Here is a 19,813-nt window from a genome sequence, read left to right on the forward strand (position 1 = left end):
AGTGTGTCTGCAGCACGCTGTGGTCCTGGTCCTGCAGTATCTTGTTGCTGGATTGTCCTTTCCAGCCATGGTCCAGTCAGTGTCCAGCTGTTATCTTGCTGCTGTCTGCACCCAGTCCTGGTCCGGTTACAGTGTCCAGTCTTGGTCTGGTTATGGTCCTGTCTTGGTCCGGTCCTGGTCCAGTCCTTATCCATTTACGTCTTGGTCAGCGGATCACCTTCCAGTCCTGCCTAGTCGCTCCTGGCATGCACCTTACCATCTGGAGCCTGGTTCTTTATCTTTTATTTCTGCGGGCAAGCTGGCCATTATCATCAGTTATTATTATCCTAGTCCAGCTCTCCGTGCTTCGGAGAGGCTCACGGTTGTGGGCTCATGCCTGTTTTGGGGTACCGTTACTGCTAGCGTACTGTTTTGTGTTGGCATGTGTTTTTGTTTGGTGGCACTCCGTTGTTACTTTGTACGGTGCCTGTGACTTGGTCACACTCTGCATCCTTGGCCTGGTGTCGCTAGCCAGGGTGTTCAGTCCAGATAGGCCATTAGTCAGATTATCCTCTTGGCCCAGTCCCTGATGGTCACCGTAGGTTTGTACCATCGTAGAACCTGGTTGCATCGGGGTTGGAGCGGGCTTAACTCGCTCCTTCGAACGTGGTGACTACAGGAGAAGCCTAGCACCTCACAACCTATGGTCACCTGCCCGGGACGACTAATAGAGTTAGAGCAGGGCTTTGCCGTGGCCGTTCTAAATAGTGGTCCCAGCTGAGGGCTCTGCCCACCACCAATGATTGCACGCATCTGTGCACATTACAACAGCATCAATTAACACTAGGAAGTACCTGTGCACACCTTGATCACATGATGTGCACAGGTCAGAGTATCTGGGGGAAATTTACTGAGAATACAAATACGAAAAATTGTATTCTTAATACCAATGAATATGACTGGCATTACCATCATATTTCATTTACGAATTCGTATTCCGGAGGGAAATTTACAAAGCAGTCGTATTTGACTGCTTTGTATTTTCCGAATGCGTATGGATTAGTATTTTTTCCGATACGAATTTGTATTTTAAATATAAATTCATATTTTTAAATACAAATTCGTATTTTTAAATACAAAATCGTATTTTTTAATACAAATTCGTATTTTTAAATGCAAATTCGCTATTGGCCGCCTAGCGACTCCTGATTTGCCGCTAGGTGGCCAATAGTGCTATTCAGGGGGAGGAGCTGCAGGATGTAAACACAGTTCATGCTGGCACCGGGTTTCACGTTTTTTTGTTTTGCCAAGTCCCTTGGATGCCTACTTTGGAACCAAGAGGACTGATCTACGCTGGAGGAGCCTTGTAAGTATAATTTCCTTCCACAGGTACCCTATGGATTTCTTCAGGACCACCGGATGGATGGAGAGCTACCTACGGGGTCAAGATAGGTAAGTATCAGTATGAAAGGGTTATGTATGTAATAAAGTTTTATTTTTCAGGTGTCAGTGTGTTTTTTTAACTATTGGTTCTACTGTGGAACTTAAGGCCCAATACATTAGTCTGACTTTTCCTAAGGACAAGTTGGACCCGATTGTTCCCCGAAAGGGGTCACATGCGATGTGACACTTCACTTCATTTGTCAAGTTTTGCATGTGATAAATCGCATGCTATTTATCACATGCAACTCCCAGGGAGCTGCAGGTGGAGGACACCGGCGAGGGGACCAGGGAGCATGGAACGGTAGCGTGGGGTATCACTGATTGGCTGAGAGAGGTCTACACCAATCAATGGCTTCCTATTCGTTTGAATGGGCTTTTTTTTAAAATGCTCTGCTCCCACCACTGGCGCTGCGATGCTACAACGTCTTCTCCTTCTGGGTTCCCTGCGCGCCCCCCCTGCTCCCGGCCAGCGGCTCCCTGTGCCCCCCCTGCTCCCTCTGCCCAGCTCTGGTAACAGTCATCCCCTGCCAGCTGCAGTCCCCCGCTGTCACACCAGGGGGGCTCAGTCGACGAGACTGAGACCTCTGGTGGGGACCTGGACCGGTGAGGTTGGAGAGGACCCTTGCGCATGGAGTGCGCGACAGTGCACCCAGAGCCAATAAGCAGTCAGAGGTAAAATACAACCGGAGTTTATTTGCAGATGGTTGTAATATAAACAGACAGTAAAGTATGCAGGAGAAATAACAGAGTTCATGCAGATTGCAATACTTTACAGATGTGATGTGATGTGGGATCGATGGTGGAACATCGGATGTGAAAACTGTGGGTCCGGAATGACGAACGGAAGACTTGAGCTTGACTGTGGGTCCGGAATGACGGATGGAAGCTTGGCTTGGAGATCCGGAATATCGGACTATCGATGATGATGTGGGAACATCGGATTCGGGTATCGGATATGGAAGGAGACTGTGGGTCCGGAATGACGGACGGGAGATGACTGTGGGTCCGGAATGACGGACAGAAGCAGGAGATCCGGAATATCGGACTAGCGATGAAACATCGATGGTGGATGATGCTGGAGCATCGGAAGGACCAGAGTCCCGGAGCTAGGTTTGGTCGCTGGGCTGAGAGGCAGGATCACAGGCGGTGGAATAACCTGGACTTCACAGGAGATGGAACAACCTGGAACACACTGCAGCATGGAAGACAACACCAGCAGAGAATACACTTGTACAGAGACAAGGACAGCTGACCATACACTGGAGACAACTGAAGCACTAGCAATGGTTCTGAGAGCTCCCAGCATACTTATCCCCACTAGGTGGCCAGGATTGGCCGAGGAAGTATGACAGGGAGATCAGAACCAACAGGATTGGACAGCACAGACATGTGACTGGGAAGAACATGGCAGCCCCCATGTCTGCTATGGCGGGAAAGTGTGTTTGTGCACCCCATGCTGGATACTGGGAGCAATGGTGGCGGACAGGTGGATTGCCGTGCACTGGGGACTGTCACTGGGAGACAGGACGCCGGCAGAGATGACGTCTGGACCGCAAGCTGAACCTGCGGAGGCACTTAGCCGGTAGGAAAGTCTGTCTGACAGCTCGGATCGTGACAGCACCCCCCCCTTTAAGGGTGGCCCCAGGACACCTTTTAGGCTTGCGGGGAAACTTGGAGTGGAACGCCCGGATGAGTCTGGGAGCATGGACATCGATGGCATTGGTCCATGATCGCTCTTCGGGGCCGTAGCCCTTCCAATCGATCAGATATTGCAGACGACCATATCTGATGCGAGAGTCCAAGATCTTTCTGACCTCATATTCTGTTCCACGCTGGGTGCAAACCTTAGGAGCCTTGGGGAGCTTGGAATGAAAGCGATTCAGGACCAGCGGCTTGAGCAGCGAAATGTGGAATGTAGCTGGCACTTTCAAATAGGGCGGCAACTTGAGCTTGTAAGCTACTGGATTGACGACTCGCTCAACTGGGAAAGGGCCAATATATCGGGGAGCGAACTTCATCGATGGCACTCTCAATCGAAGATTCTTGGTTGACAACCAGACACGATCTCCTGGACGGAGGGCTGGCACAGCTCTGCGTTTCCTGTCGGCAAATTTTTTGTACCTGCTTGAAGCCTTCAGAAGTGAAGAACGAATGAGCTTCCAGGATTTGACGAATTGCCGGATGGTCGTGTCGACCGCTGGAACAGAGGACACAGGTTGCAGAGTGAAGTCAGGAACTCGAGGATGAAACCCATAATTGGCAAGGAATGGAGTGACATTTGATGAAGAATGATATTGGTTATTATGGCAGAACTCTGCCCATGGAAGGAGTTGAGCCCAGTCATCTTGGGAAGAAGAGACATATGTGCGGAGAAATGCTTCAAGGTCCTGATTCACCCTCTCCGTTTGGCCATTGGTTTGAGGGTGATAGGCTGTGGAAAACTTTAACTTGATTTGAAGCAGGGAGCACAGGCTTCGCCAGAATTTGGCTACGAATTGGACTCCTCTATCGGAGATGATTTCAAGAGGCAGTCCATGAAGCTTGAATATCTCTTTGATGAAGAGCTGGGACAGCTTGGAAGCTGACGGAAGACCGGTGAGGGGAACGAAGTGAGCCATCTTGGTGAACCGGTCAACAATCACCCAGATGGTGGTGAACTTGTCAGACTCTGGAAGATCAGTTACAAAGTCCATAGAGATATGCGTCCAAGGACGATGTGGCACTGACAGTGGCATCAATTGCCCAGGAGGAGACTGACGACTGGTCTTGTGCTGAGCACATTTAGCACAAGAAGAGACAAAGTCCTGTACATCCTGCTTAAGGGACGGCCACCAGTAGGACCTGGTGATAAACTCGTAAGTTTTCTGAATGCCTGCATGGCCAGCGAATTTTGAAGAATGCGCCCAACAAAGCAACTTCTTTCTTAGAGCTGGCTTTACATATCTTTTCCCTGTAGGGGGCGTGAGATTTGAAACTCTCGTTGCGGAGAAGGCCACTGGATCAATAATAAAATGTTGATGTGTGGACTTAGACTCACTTTCTTGCTCCCATGAGCGGGAAAGGGCATCAGCTTTTCGGTTTTGTGTCCCTGGACAGAACGACAGCTTGAAACGGAACCTGGAAAAGAAAAGTGTCCATCTGGCTTGACGGGGATTTAAACATTGAGCAGACTTGAGATACAGAAGATTCTTGTGGTCTGTGATAATTGTGATCTCATGAACAGCGCCCTCTAGAAGATATCTCCATTCTTCTAATGCCAACTTGATGGCGAGGAGCTCTTGGTCACCGATGGCATAGTTACGCTCTGCAGGCAGGAATTTACGGGAGTAGAACCCACAGGGATGAAGACGACCATCGGGCGCTTTCTGCGAGAGGACTGCCCCAACACCCACGGAGGAGGCCTCAACCTCGAGAATAAAGGGCAAGGTGGTATCAGGTTGTCTTAAAACAGGAGCGGAAGTGAACCTCTGTTTCAACAGATGGAAGGCTTCGATGGCTTCTGCCGGCCACTTCGCTGGATTAGACCCCTTTTTAGTCAAGGCAGTGATGGGAGCCACAATAGAAGAGAAGTTACGAATGAATTTTCTGTAATAATTGGCAAAACCCAGGAAACGTTGAATACCTTTCAGCGAAGAGGGAATTGGCCAATCTTGGATGGCCTGCAGTTTTCCTGGGTCCATTTGAAGACCAGAACCGGAGACAATGTACCCTAGGAAGGGTATAGACTTCACCTCGAAGACACACTTCTCCAGTTTACAGTAGAGATGATTTGCTCGCAGCCGGGACAGAACCTCTTTGACCCAATAACGATGTTCTGTGATGTTATTGGCGTAGATTAAAATGTCATCGAGATATACAACTACATGACGATACAGAATGTCCCGAAAAATCTCATTGACATAGTGCTGGAACACGGCTGGGGCATTGCTGAGCCCAAAGGGCATGACGAGGTACTCATAGTGGCCGTCTCTGGTATTAAACGCCGTCTTCCACTCGTCGCCCTCTCATATGCGGATGAGATTGTATGCACCCCTCAGATCGAGTTTCGTAAAGATGGTTGCACCGCTGATACGGTCAAACAGCTCGGTAATGAGGGGCAACGGATATCGGTTCTTTACTGTAATGTCATTGAGGCCGCGATAATCAATGCAGGGACGTAGGCCTCCATCCTTCTTCTTTACGAAGAAGAACCCTGCGCCAGCAGGAGAAGTCGAAGGACGGATGAATCCCTTTGCCAGATTTTCCTTGATGTAATTGGTCATGGCTTGAGTCTCTGGAAGAGAGAGAGGATAGGTTCTACCTCTGGGTGGTTCTTTGCCTGGGATAATCCCACGGTCTGTGAGGAGGTAGGACATCAGCGCCAGACTTGCTGAATACATCTGAGTACTCTTGGTAGGGAAGAGGCGGAAGGTCTGCTGCATCGGCTGAAGAATGACGAGCTGGGAGTACCTTTTGGAGACAGGTACCGGAGCAGGAAGGATCCCAGGAAAGGATTTCAGATGTCTTCCAATCAAGACGAGGATTGTGAAGACGGAGCCAGGGTAAACCCAGAACCAGAGCATGAGTGGCTCGGGGTAAAACCAGGAAGGACAAAAGTTCAGTGTGCAGGACTCCCACTTTTACTGTAAGTGGCAAAGTTCTGCGGGAGACTGTCGCATCAGGAATCCTACTGCCATCCACAGCAGTAAGGAAGACAGTCTTGGAAAGACTTTCAGTGGGTAACCCCCACTTGCGGACCAGTTCTGCAGTAACGAAGTTGCCAGCGGCACCGGAATCAAGAAGTGCGGAGACAGTCTTGAAATGCTGACCAACTTGTAGGGAAACTGGAAGGACACAATCAGTTGCTGATGGAGAGGACTTAATTACTCCTAGCCTACCCTCTCCTTGACGGGCTAGGAGGAGGAGTTTTCCTGACGCTTTGGGCATGCAGAAATTTGATGTGCAGGATCGGCACAATACAGGCAGAGCTGTGCCAACCGTCGACGTCGACGTTCCCCTGGAGACAAACAGAAACAGTTTATCTCCATTGGTTCTTCTTTGGAATGGACCGCAGGAGCAGTGGGTAAAGAAGGCGGAGGAGTTGGCACTTTAACTGGAGCGCTCTTGTGACGTTCTACAGCCCTTTCTCGGAAGCGTAGGTCTACTTTGATACACAATGAAATAAGGTCACTTAGACCTGAGGGTAAGTCTCTGGTAGCGAGTTCATCCTTAATATGATCGGATATGACATGCCAGAAAGCTGCGTATAAGGCCCCACCACACCAGGAGAGTTCAGACGCCAGAATCTGGAACTGGACCAGATATTGCCCGACGGAGCGGGATCCCTGTCTGAGACGGAGGAGTTCAGTGGAGGCAGATGCTGATCGCCCAGGCTCATCGAAGATACGCCGGAATGTTGACACGAAGTCCTTGTAGTTGGACAGGATGGCATCAGATCTTTCCCATAAGGGAGACGCCCATTCTAACGCTGCTCCACACAGGAGGGAGATGATGTAGGCGATCTTGACCCTTTCAGTAGGGAAGTTGCTGGGTTGCAGCTCGAAGTGAATCTCACACTGATTGAGAAAACCTCGACAGGTCTTGGGGTTCCCATCATACTTGGTGGGGACAGAGAGATGAAGGCGAGGTGCAACAGCCATTACAGGAGGATGAACTGGACTTGGAAGTTCTCTGACAGGCTCAGGGCCACTGAGAGTGGTCTGTAGCTTATCCAGCCGGGAAGACAGATCTTGCAGACAATGAATCACTTGGCTCTGCGCAGCCTCTTGCTGATCCAAGCGAACAGCCAGTTGCTGTACAGGGCTGGGTGGAGATGCTTGGTTTGTGGCTGGATCCATTTGGCTAGTGCTTACTGTCACACCAGGGGGGCTCAGTCGACGAGACTGAGACCTCTGGTGGGGACCGGGACCGGTGAGGTTGGAGAGGACCCTTGCGCATGGAGTGCGCGACAGTGCACCCAGAGCCAATAAGCAGTCAGAGGTAAAATACAACCGGAGTTTATTTGCAGATGGTTGTAATATAAACAGACAGTAAAGTATGCAGGAGAAATAACAGAGTTCATGCAGATTGCAATACTTTACAGATGTGATGTGATGTGGGATCGATGGTGGAACATCGGATGTGAAAACTGTGGGTCCGGAATGACGGACGGAAGACTTGAGCTTGACTGTGGGTCCAGAATGACGGACGGAAGCTTGGCTTGGAGATCCGGAATATCGGACTATCGATGATGATGTGGGAACATCGGATTCGGGTATCGGATATGGAAGGAGACTGTGGGTCCGGAATGACGGACGGGAGATGACTGTGGGTCCGGAATGACGGACGGAAGCAGGAGATCCGGAATATCGGACTAGCGATGAAACATCGATGGTGGATGATGCTGGAGCATCGGAAGGACCAGAGTCCCGGAGCTAGGCTTGGTCGCTGGGCTGAGAGGCAGGATCACAGGCGGTGGAATAACCTGGACTTCACAGGAGATGGAACAACCTGGAACACACTGCAGCATGGAAGACAACACCAGCAGAGAATACACTTGTACAGAGACAAGGACAGCTGACCATACACTGGAGACAACTGAAGCACTAGCAATGGTTCTGAGAGCTCCCAGCATACTTATCTCCACTGGGTGGCCAGGATTGGCCGAGGAAGTATGACAGGGAGATCAGAACCAACAGGATTGGACAGCACAGACATGTGACTGGGAAGAACATGGCAGCCCCCATGTCTGCTATGGCGGGAAAGTGTGTTTGTGCACCCCATGCTGGATACTGGGAGCAATAGCGGCGGACAGGTGGATTGCCGTGCACTGGGGACTGTCACTGGGAGACAGGACGCCGGCAGAGATGACGTCTGGACCGCAAGCTGAACCTGCGGAGGCACTTAGCCGGTAGGAAAGTCTGTCTGACAGCTCGGATCGTGACACCCGCACGGCTCCGGGCAGCACATAAGATTAAGCAAATCTTATGTGCAGCCCGTCCGACCTCCCGACTCCGATCCGATGCGCATGGGACCACACATCCGGTTGGAGGGGATGTCTACATATGCGATTTGGGCCGATTTCACGGCCTGATTCATCTGAATCGGGTGAAATCGTGCCCAAATCGCATAGTGTATGGGGGCATTAAGAGTCCCAGCAAGTCCATTAATGGGCCAAATGCTGGGACTTGTGGTTCTCCAAATCCCAGCATTTGGTTCAGACTTGCTGGGACTCATTGTTCCACAGCAGAACTATCTTTTACACATTTATCAGCCTGGTGGCCACTGCTGTAGGGCCACCAGGGACTTTTATAAAAAGTCTCCCCCCAGCTGTGGCATTACCCTGCTGGCTGGTTGGGCCTGATGCTGGTTCTTGAAATACAGGGGACCCCTAGTCATTTCGTTCCCCATATTTTTGGAACCAGGTCTAGCCCTTTTTTTACACTGCAGCCTGCACTGATCTGACTGATCTGTGTAGGCTTCTGCCAAATACGACTGGAAAAGGAAGTGTATTTTCCAGGCGTATGGTAATTACCGGCTGTATTGAAAATACGACCCCTTAGTACATTAAAAATCAGCATTCTTTATTATGGTGATTCCTATTCGGATTCTATCGATGGCATATGCATTTGTATTTGTAAATACAAATACGAATGTGACACGAATAAGAATTAATGTATTTACAGGATAGTGAATCCTGAAAATACGAATACGCCTAAAAAAAAAAAAAATCATATTTTACAATACGAATACAATTTTTTTAGCCGTATTTGGCTTAATAAATTTCCCCCTGAATGTCACAGGAAATTCATTGGCGGAATCTGTAATGTGACTGCAAGTGTCATGGCGGCGCCCATGCAGCTTGGGACCAGCTTGGGATCGGGGTGGGACGCCGACATGCACATCTTTCCACGGAGAATGACTGGAGACAAAACCAGGACCTCTCTCAGGACGCACCAGTGTGTGCGATTTCTGACATGCTGAAATGGAAGGAAAGGGTGCATATTTGAACTGCCAGAGATCTCTGGAGGAGCTCTGAAGGAGAAAGGGGCCTTTGGTTCCTAAGTGATCATGCACAAAATTTTAAATTGCTATACAAGACTAGTGTACTGGAGCAGGGGCGTAACTACACTAAGGCAGCCACCGCCACCGCTTGGGGGAGCGAGTGGCAGCGCTGTCTGTGTGGGCGCCGGCATCCAGCACTTTCTTTAACGGAAAATCTTGCGCACCCACCGCCCGTCAAGTCAGCTGGTGGCTGGCTCAGCCCACCCATATCAATGCTCTGGCCGGCTCACGATGTGACGTGCTGGCGACACACCATGCTCTCCCCCGCCCTGCGCTGTACTCCTCCTGAGTCAGTACAGCGCAGGGCGGGGGAGAGCGCGGTGTGATGCCAGCACGTCACATCCCGAGCCGGCAGAGTACAGGAGGCAGGAGAAGATGCAGCCGGGACCCACAGCCACTTGCTGAAGGAGAAGGGGGCACAGGAGCAGGGGCGTAGGGAGGGCGCCGGAAGGTCTGCTCGCCCGCTCCCCAGCTCTGGACCTGCCGCTGCAGCCTCCGTGTAACCCACCGCTGATGCCTCCACCGTCCACATGACCCACCGTCGCTGCTGCCCTGCACTCCATAATGTGATGCCCTGCTTCCCACTGCAGCCTCCACAGGACAATGGCCGCTGCCTCTACGGTACACTGATTGTCTAAATGATGATTGCTGTCCTTATATCTCTCTCTCTGCTGTCTTTATCTCTCTGCTGTCTTTATCTCTCTGATGTCCTCATCTCTCTCTGATGTCCTCATCTCTCTCTGATGTCCTCATCTCTCTCTGATGTCCTCATCTCTCTCTGATGTCCTCATCTCTCTCTGATGTCCTCATCTCTCTCTGATGTCCTCATCTCTCTCTGATGTCCTCATCTCTCTGCTGTCCTCATCTCTCTCTCGGCTGTCTTTATCTCTCTCTCGACTGTCTTTATCTCTCTCTTGGCTGTCCTTATCTCTCTCTCTCTCGGCTGTCCTTATCTCTCTCTCTCTCTGCTGTCCTTATCTCTCTCTCTCTGCTGTCCTTATCTCTCTCTCCACTGTCCTCTCTGCTGTCCTCTCTCTCTCCGCTCTTTCTGCTGTCCCGCTCTCCCATGTCTTTTCTCTTTCTGTTGTCCTTTTGTCTCTCTCCACTCTCTTAGTGAGTACATGCATCCTGGCAAAATATATATATATATATATATATATATATACTGATATTTGCTTAGGTTTCCAATGGTTAGAATAATTATGGCCCCCTATGGTTACGTTTGTGTTTTTCTATTGTGAGCTGGATGTGGTTGCACGCAAATTCTGTCCCTAAAAAAAGAGACTATTTGACTGGGAATGATTTTTGTTTCCTAAATTCAATATTTGCAAATTGGTTATTTTTTCCCTAAAAAGGAACTATGTACAGATTTTCATTTAGTCCTGCTGGTTGTAAGGCATTCAGGGAGTAAATCCAAAAGGTTTCTTTACCCAACAGATCTTCATCTCTGTTGCCTCCCCTCGGATTGATGGTTATATGCTCTAGTATTGTAAATGTGAAATTCTCTTTGTTGACTGTGGATTCGTGCTTTTCATTAAAGTGTCGGGGAAGGCTGTGCAATGTTAATTTATGTTTGATTTTTCTAATATGCTCTTGAATTCTTAATTTTATTTGTCTTTTTGTCTTGCCGATATAAATCATTCCACAGCCACATGTAATTCTGTACACTACGTAAGTAGGCAGACACGTGAAAGGATCTAGTGATACACCTCCGGTAAGACCCTGTATTAAATGGCTTGTATTGCTTTCAACTGAACTATGATCTTAGATTTGCTTCAGCGCAAAAGCTCTATCTGAATAGTTTTTCATATCTGCGTATGGATGTTCTTTTTAAATATGCATTTATATGTGATTAAGGTACCTTTAAATTGGGAGCGTTATTGATGCTAACAGCCAACAATGAGTTTAAAAATCTTGAAAAAAATCTGCCTTCAAAGCAAAAAATACCACTTAATTCCATATATTATAAAACTCAAAATGTAAAACTTATTACTACAGATGATGTTCATTATGCAGCATTAGTTTAAAGCAAATTATATACATACATGGGAATAGATATGATAGATACGGTCCTTAAACAAAGCCTGTTGCCAATGGACCCCATGTAGGCATGATTACAGAATGAATAATTTAAGAACTATAAACTGTTTTCACGGTAGATCCTTTAACGAGATTAAAATTGGAATAATAGTAGACACCCCACCTGTAATAAGGTGCATTATCATCTAGGACTTTATTCATTCTTGGACAGCGAATCCATTTTTATCTGTATGAAAAACCCTCTGACATCGAAGGGTATGTATCCTCCAAGAGGTTTAATACGTAACATTTTGCTCACTCATATCCTTTTGTTACATGCTCACTCCCCATTGACTATTTGCATATATATGTTTTTAATATTTTAGACGTCGTCATAGCGTCATAAGAAGTTTTTTTAAAAACTCTATGCATACCTTCCAAAGCTCAGAATCTCGGTATGTATACAATTGTTTCGTACCGTTAAGCACCACAGATTACAAAAAACTATAAGTATCTAAAGGGCTGTTTATATTCTCATAGAGTCTATTACGCCTGAGGAAGTCGTTCAGCGACGAAACGCGTTGGGTCTCGACTCACCGGAAATCTCTGTATTACCAATGTATCATTAGTAATGTTAATAGTGTCTGACATCAATAATATCATCCATGTTTTAATAAAATCATTTTACATATTGTAAGAATGTAAGAATCTGTACCCACTGTTGAATATCACACGAAGGTGGAGGTTCGGCGGGTGCCCACACAGCAAAAAAGCTATTTATAATCCACAGACGTGTCGCACTCCGGCCAGTTTTCAAAATGCTTTATTGCAGACAACGATGACACAGCTGTGTCATCGTTGTCTGCAATAAAGCATTTTGAAAACTGGCCGGAGTGTGACACGTCTGTGGAATATATATATATATATATATATATATATATATATATATGAAACAATTGTAAGATGGCGCCCTTTTGTGGTTGACCTTACAGATTAGGTTAAACAAGCCTTCAAGTAATCCTTAAACTTTCTAAAAGTAAATAAAGTAAAGTCCATGAATTTTCAAGCGTTTATTAAAAATCTCTTTTTTTCCACTTGGTATTGGTAGTTGGTTCAGACCATTAAAAGGTTCAGATATTTCCAGATAGGAAACAAATATTCCCAATGCGTTTCGTCCCCACACGGGACTTCAACAGGGGTTTGCTACAAACATATATAAAAAACATATTTTTAAAATACTGGTTTTGACAGTTTGTACAGGTTCAAGTAAAAAATTATATACATTTCATTCAAAGAACTTTACTTTAAAATACATACGCAATGATTAATTTGGCTATCCTCATGAAATATTATTTAAAGAGAGGATTTAAAGGAATAGACAAGGGAACAGGTGATAAGGAACAGAGAACAAAAAACATCATGATCCAGGATGGTTTGTATATATCGGATTACATACCAGATTGTGTAAAAAATTACTTTCTACAGCTTTCACAGAAGTTAATTTCAACAGATTTCGTAGATGGAGTAAATCCGCAATAGGAAGGTTCAATTTGATAATTAAATGTCACAATCTCTGGGATACCTAGTAGAATAATACAATTTTATTTTTTTATTTTTAGACTGATGGAAAATAGACTCAGTTATCTGGATCCCTTATTTTAGTGGAGACTTGATCATTTTATTCTTGTTTCAATATTTTCATCAAAAAGTTGTTTATTGCCTATTAAACCATAACAAAATAAGTAATTACTTACATAGTGACTCAGGCTAATTGCATACAGATGTTGAGTCTGTGTGTGAGCCTCTCAATATTCATACATGGTCTTGCCTACACATAAATACGTTATTAGAGTAGTTAAAGATAACAAATTAAACTATTCCCCCCATAGGGAGTTATATTAGCTGATCACATACATTCGTACCTTAAAAGGTTAAAAGTCTGTAGACATTACCATTTCTTGGTTTAAATCAGACAACTGATTTATCTTAAAGCCAGATAATATTCCTAGTAGGATATATTGTCTCTAATTGAACGAGAAAAATTATAGGATAAGTATCATCTGCGGTCTCACATGTTTTAACATGCAGTGGGGTATGAGGTGGTATACATACCTATGCTTGATTAAGATACAGGTGTATTCTGCACAGAATCTGAGTGACCTAGGCTACAATTCTCACTGTTTGATACAAAAAGGTTTTCTTTTTACTTAGCCATATACTTTGTAGGAAAAACCTTATTTAATATTTAGATTTACACTAATATTCATGTGTCCCACAGCAGTATTTTTCCTATGGTTAAAGGTAAGTAAGTATCATAACCGGGGGTACTTAGATACCATTAAATGTAAATGGAGTATAGTTGGTTTCATATGGCCTTTAACTTTTACTCCCATAGAAAAAAAAATACACATTCCCAAAAGTAAATCTACATATCATTATATAGGGTGGACATTGGTAACAAAATATTACCTAAGCATGCTTTAATAAATGCAGAGTTTAGCATACTATCTGTGCATTTATAAAGTTTCCCCATTATGGGTAGCTTACCTTCCTGGAGATGTGTACTCATGAAGGGCTCTGTCAGAATCAGACTACCCTGGTTCACAGCCCAGGTTTATATAGGGCTGATTGATGACATCACTTCCTTTCAATTTAATAGGGATTAGGCTATTCTAGAGTTTGTTTTGATGCTAAGGTCTCCCTTGAACCATTTTATATTAAATTTCTGAATACCTAATTACATTCATATATATGAGTGAATATTCTACAATTACGTGCTACCTGTGATATTTAAATTATTAATTACTGGTAGTTGATTAATTATTGGCTTATTAGTGATCATTTTAAACAAAAATAAGAAAAAGTGAAAAAAATATAAAGATTTTTTTTATTGTCTTTTGATTAATTCAAATATTTAGTTGTATCAATTTGTTAATTTTGCTTAATTTGTGCGTTTTGTGATTCGATAATGATTTATTTGTTCTTATTTATTAATTCTGTTTAATAGTGTGACAATTATTTTATTTATATTATATTTATTAAATTATTAATATGTGATATGTGCCTTTAATAGTTAATTAACTGTTGAATTTTTTTGATCATCCAATCCCTGAATCTATGACACATTTAACATACTACCCAATCACCTAATAAATGGGAAAGAATAAATTGGTAAAGTGGAGTTAATTAATTCACTAAAGGGCATGCAGTCTCCGCAAACTGTGTTTACGGAATAACTCAAACCATGTATCCCAAACACTGCATTTATCATTACAATAGCATACATATACACTCTAAAAATTAGGTGGACTATTTCCAATCAACTTAATCATCTGTACTTTACTTCACATGGGTCATGTTACCCTTCAACCAAAGACTGAGTGGGGTTATTACAGTCAGATTGGCTACATGATCGAAACATGGGGGCCTGGCTACATGTATTCCAGATATACTTTAAGGCAGGTTGTTTAAAGAAATGAGACCGTATCAATGTTCTCATTGAGACCTTTTGGGCTCATGGTGTCTAGATGGAATATTCAAAAGGACTCCTTTTGGCTAAGTGGAGATCTCTGTCGCCCCCTCTATCATCGGGTTTGACATGTTCTAAGACCATGACTCTTAGACTATCTGTTCTGGACTCATGTTTGTGTTGAAAATGACGGGGAATGCTGTGGTTCTGTACCTTATTCTTGATGTTCGTAAGATGTTCCTGTATTCTTAGCTTTATGAACCTTTTTGTCTTCCCGATGTACAGCATGTTACAGCCACATCTGGTCATATATATTACGTAATTTGATTCGCAGGTAATAGCCTCTTTAACTTTGGCTAGAGTGGTAAAATGTTTGTCTTTCTCGATGTGTTTGCAGCAGATGCATCTGTTGCAAGGAGTGATTCCTTGTCTCTTTGGGAGGAAACCTCTATCATTTTGAATCTTCTCAATGGGTTTTAACTTGCTAGGAGCCAAGATATTCTTAAGGTTTAGCGCCTTTCTAAATGTCACAGTAGGTTTTTGTGGTAAATGGGGACCCAAGATGGGGTCTTTCAGCAAGAGGTGCCAGTGTTTGTGAAGACATTTTCTTATTTTCTGATTTTCTTGGTTAAAATTGGTGATGAATGTTGGTAGGACCCTTGGGGATTCGGTTTCTTTTCTTCAAGTAAGATCTCTCTTGATATTTCGAATGCCTTCTTCTGGTCTCTATTGATCTTTACTTCTTCATATCCTTTGTCCATTAATTGTTTTTTCAAATTATTGGATTGTGTCCAATATGTGTCCCTTGAGCTGCATTTTTTTCTGATTCTGAGAAACTGAGAATAGGGGACGTTCTCCTTCCATAGGGGTAAATGACAGCTTTCTGATGGTATAAAACTGTTCGCGTCCGTTTTTATAAAATGAGTCATGGTGGTAATTTCACTACCATTCTCTGTCTCGAAGACCACATCAAGATAATCTATTCTTTTAGGGTCACATTTGAATGTGAATTTAAGGTTGTGGAGGTTCACTTGTATCGTTTCTGTGAGCTTCTCGATGCTTGGTAGGTCCCCCTTCCAAACAACAATGAGATCATCAATATACCTTTTATAAAAGCAGATGTTAGAATATTTGTAACCAGTCCCTTCATACATGTGTTCTTCTTCCCAGTCATTCATAAAGATATTTGCATATGATGGGGCAAATTTTGTCCCCATCGCTGTTCCTCTCTTTTGCATGTAGAAGGTGCCTTCAAATTCAAAGTAGTTGTGGCATAGAATAAATTATTTGCCCAAAATTAAGAATTCACATTCTTTCTCTTTAATGGTGTTATCCTTTGATAGAATTTTAGAGACTGCCTCAAGCCCTTTGTTATGGGGAATGGATGTATATAGGGCCTGGACGTCAATGGTAAGCCAGTAATACTCTGGTGACCATTGGAATGATCTCAATTCTCTCAATAGGCTGGTGGAATCCTTCAAGTATGATCTCTGAGCCTTTACATACTTCTGCAATTTGAGGTCCAGGTAATGCGACAGATTTGCTGTGAGGGAGTCAATGCCAGCCACTATAGGTCTACCTGGTGGGTGTTTATTGTCCTTATGCACCTTGGGAAGGTGGTAGAAGATAGGGATTTTTGCTTTATCTACTGCCATATAATCAAATTCTTTTTGGCATATATATCCCTCTTGTAGTGCTTTTTTCAGTATTTTTAACATCTCTTCCTTAAACTGTAATGTGGGGTCGCTTGGAATTGTGGAGTACGTGGATTGGTCTTCGAGTTGTTTTTTAGCTTCAATGATATAGTTCGTTCGATCTTGTATGACCACAGCGCCCCCCTTGTCTGCTGTTTTTATCACAATTTCCTTATCTTTTTTAGAGCTTGTTGTTTCGGTTGTACTTGTCGTTTTTGTTCTTCATACGTCTGAAATCATCTTTCACCGTCTCATAGAAAATATCGATATGGCTACCTCTAGATTCCACAGGATAATATTTCGATAGCTGGGACACCAATGGTTTTGGTTTCAATGATGGCTGATCCTTGTTAGGATTTTTTAGGAAATGGCGTTGCAATGTCAGATTTCTGATGAATTTATTAAGGTCGTCAAAAAGTTGGAATTGGTCGACATGTTGGTTTGGGGCAAACTTTAAGCCCTTTTCTAAAACTGCGGTCTCTGGTTCTGATAGCGTCTTTTTGGATAAGTTATAGATGTTGCTTCCTTTTCCACTATTAAGGGTCTTTTCTTCCTTCTGGGGGAGTCGTCTGCCTCCTCTACATCCTCTCCTCTTAAAGATCTTTTCCTCCCCTGCGGGGAGTCTAGCCTTGTGTATAATTATTCTTCTTCCTGTAATCTGGGAAAGCCAACTCTCCTTCTTTCCCCTAAAAAAGGCCGTCCTGTTGGGGAACCAGATGATTTTAGATGGTATCTCCTATTTTGTGGAGGATGGTAATCCCTTCTTGTGGGTGTCCTAGGTCTATAAGCCTGTGTATTCCTTCTCTCGCCAAATGAAGGTGTGCGGTAGGATCTCCTTTCATAATCAGGTACATAATTGTATGGTCTTTGGTATGTGTAGTACTTTTCTCTATTGTTGATAAAGACTTCATTATGGTCGTCTCTTTGCCTCCGCCACCTCCGGGCTGGATTGTTGTTCCTTGAGTCGGGCCTACAGAAATCATTATTAGGTTTCTCATGAACTTTGCCATTTTCATAATCCCATTTATCCCTCGTGAACTTTTTTGTTTGCGGGAAATTATGTCGTTTTCTAGGGTATCCAGTTTTTGTTGTAAATTTTCCACGTCTCTCTGGAAGTCTTCATCCTTTTCAAATTTTGCTAGAGTTGATTCAATTTTTGTCATTTCTTCATCAAGCTTTATAAGTTCTTTTTTTCTCTCACTGATGATTAGGCCTACTAATTTAACTGCGCTCTCATCCAATATTTTGTTCCAATTTTCTAGGAACTCTTCTGTGAGTGTGCCCATAGTGGGAGTTTTGTTGAGTCTTAGACCCCTTGGGATTCTTCCGACTTCAAGGTACTTCTCTAGGGTAATGAGATCGTACCAGTTATTTAGTTCTTTGGTGGAGATCTTTTCCATATAGTTTAAAAAGCTATAATAATCATCATAACTTTGTATTGTCTGTTCCATCACCTGTTCATCGTCCGTGAAGATAGATTTGCATTTCTGTGTTCTACTCTTCCTGTCCTTAAACAGGGGCATTATTTTGCCTAGCTGCGTACAAGAGTTACCAACAACGAAGTAAATAGAGAACAGACTCTAGTTTCACGCCACAGAACTTTGGATATTTTAGTTGGGCTGCCTGGCTTACAAATTCCCCTGTTCGATGGGGGATAGATAGGATGTGGAAAACAATTGTAAGATGGCGCCCTTTAAGGTGACCTTAGATTAGGTCAAACAAGCCTTCAAGTAATCCTTAAACTTTCTAAAAGTAAATAAAGTAAAGTCCATGAATTTTCAAGCGTTTATTAAAAATCTCTTTTTTTCCCACTCGGTATTGGTGGTTGGTTCAGACCATTAAAAGGTTCAGATATTTCAAGATAGCAAACAAATATTCCCAACGCGTTTTGTCTCCACACAGGACTTCATCAGGGGTTTGCTACAAACATATAAAAAACATATTTTTAAAATACTGGTTTTGACAGTTTGTACAGGTTCAAGTAAAAAATCATATACATTTCATTCAAAGAACTTTACTTTAAAAATACATACGCAATGATTAATTTGTCTATCCTCATGAAATATTATTTAAAGAGAGGATTTAAAGGAATAGACAAGGGAACATGTGATAAGGAACAGAGAACAAAAAACATCATGATCCAGGATGGTTTGTATATATCGGATTACATACCAGATTGTGTAAAAAATTACTTTCTACAGCTTTCACAGAAGTTAATTTCAACAGATTTCATAGATGGAGTAAATCCACAATAGGAAGCTTCAATTTGATAATTAAATGTCACAATCTCTGGGATACCTAGCAGAATAATACAATTATTTTATTTTTTTATTTTTAGACTGATGGAAAATAGACTCAGCTATCTGGATCCCTTATTTTAGTGGGGACTTGATCATTTTATTCTTATTGCAATATTTTCATCAAAAAGTTTTTTATTGCCTATTAAACCATAACAAAATAAGTAATTACTTACATAGTGACTCAGGCTAATTGCATACAGATGTTGAGTCCGTGTGTGAGCCTCTCAATATTCATACATGGTCTTTCCTACACAAATACGTTATTAGAGTAGGTAAAGATAACAAATTAAACTATTCCCCCACATAGGGAGTTATATTAGCTGATCACATACATTCGTACCTTAAAAGGTTAAAAGTCTGTAGACATCACCATTTCTTGGTTTAAATCAGACAACTGATTTATCTTAAAGCCAGATAATATTCCTAGTAGGATATATTGTCTCTAATTGAACGAGAAAAATTATAGGATAAGTATCATCTGCGGTCTCACATGTTTTAACATGCAGTGGGGTATGAGGTGGTATACATACCTATGCTTGATTAAGATACAGGTGTATTCTGCACAGAATCTGAGTGACTCAGGATACAATTCTCACTGTTTGATACAAAGAGGTTTTCTTTTTACTTAGCCATATACTTTGTAGGAAAAACCTTATTTAAGACAAAGGATATGAAGAAGAAAAGATCAATAGAGACCAGAAGAAGGCATTCGAAATATCAAGAGAGATCTTACTTGAAGAAAAGGAACCAAATCCCCAAGGGTCCTACCAACAGAGATCTTTCATCACCAATTTAACCAAGAAAATCAGAAAATAAGAAAATGTCTTCACAAACACTGGCACCTCTTGCTGAAAGACCCCATCTTG

The sequence above is a fragment of the Crinia signifera genome, chromosome 8 (genome assembly GCF_055691185.1).
Source record: "Crinia signifera chromosome 8, ASM5569118v1, whole genome shotgun sequence".
In the NCBI taxonomy this organism is placed as follows: Eukaryota; Metazoa; Chordata; class Amphibia; order Anura; family Myobatrachidae; genus Crinia; species Crinia signifera.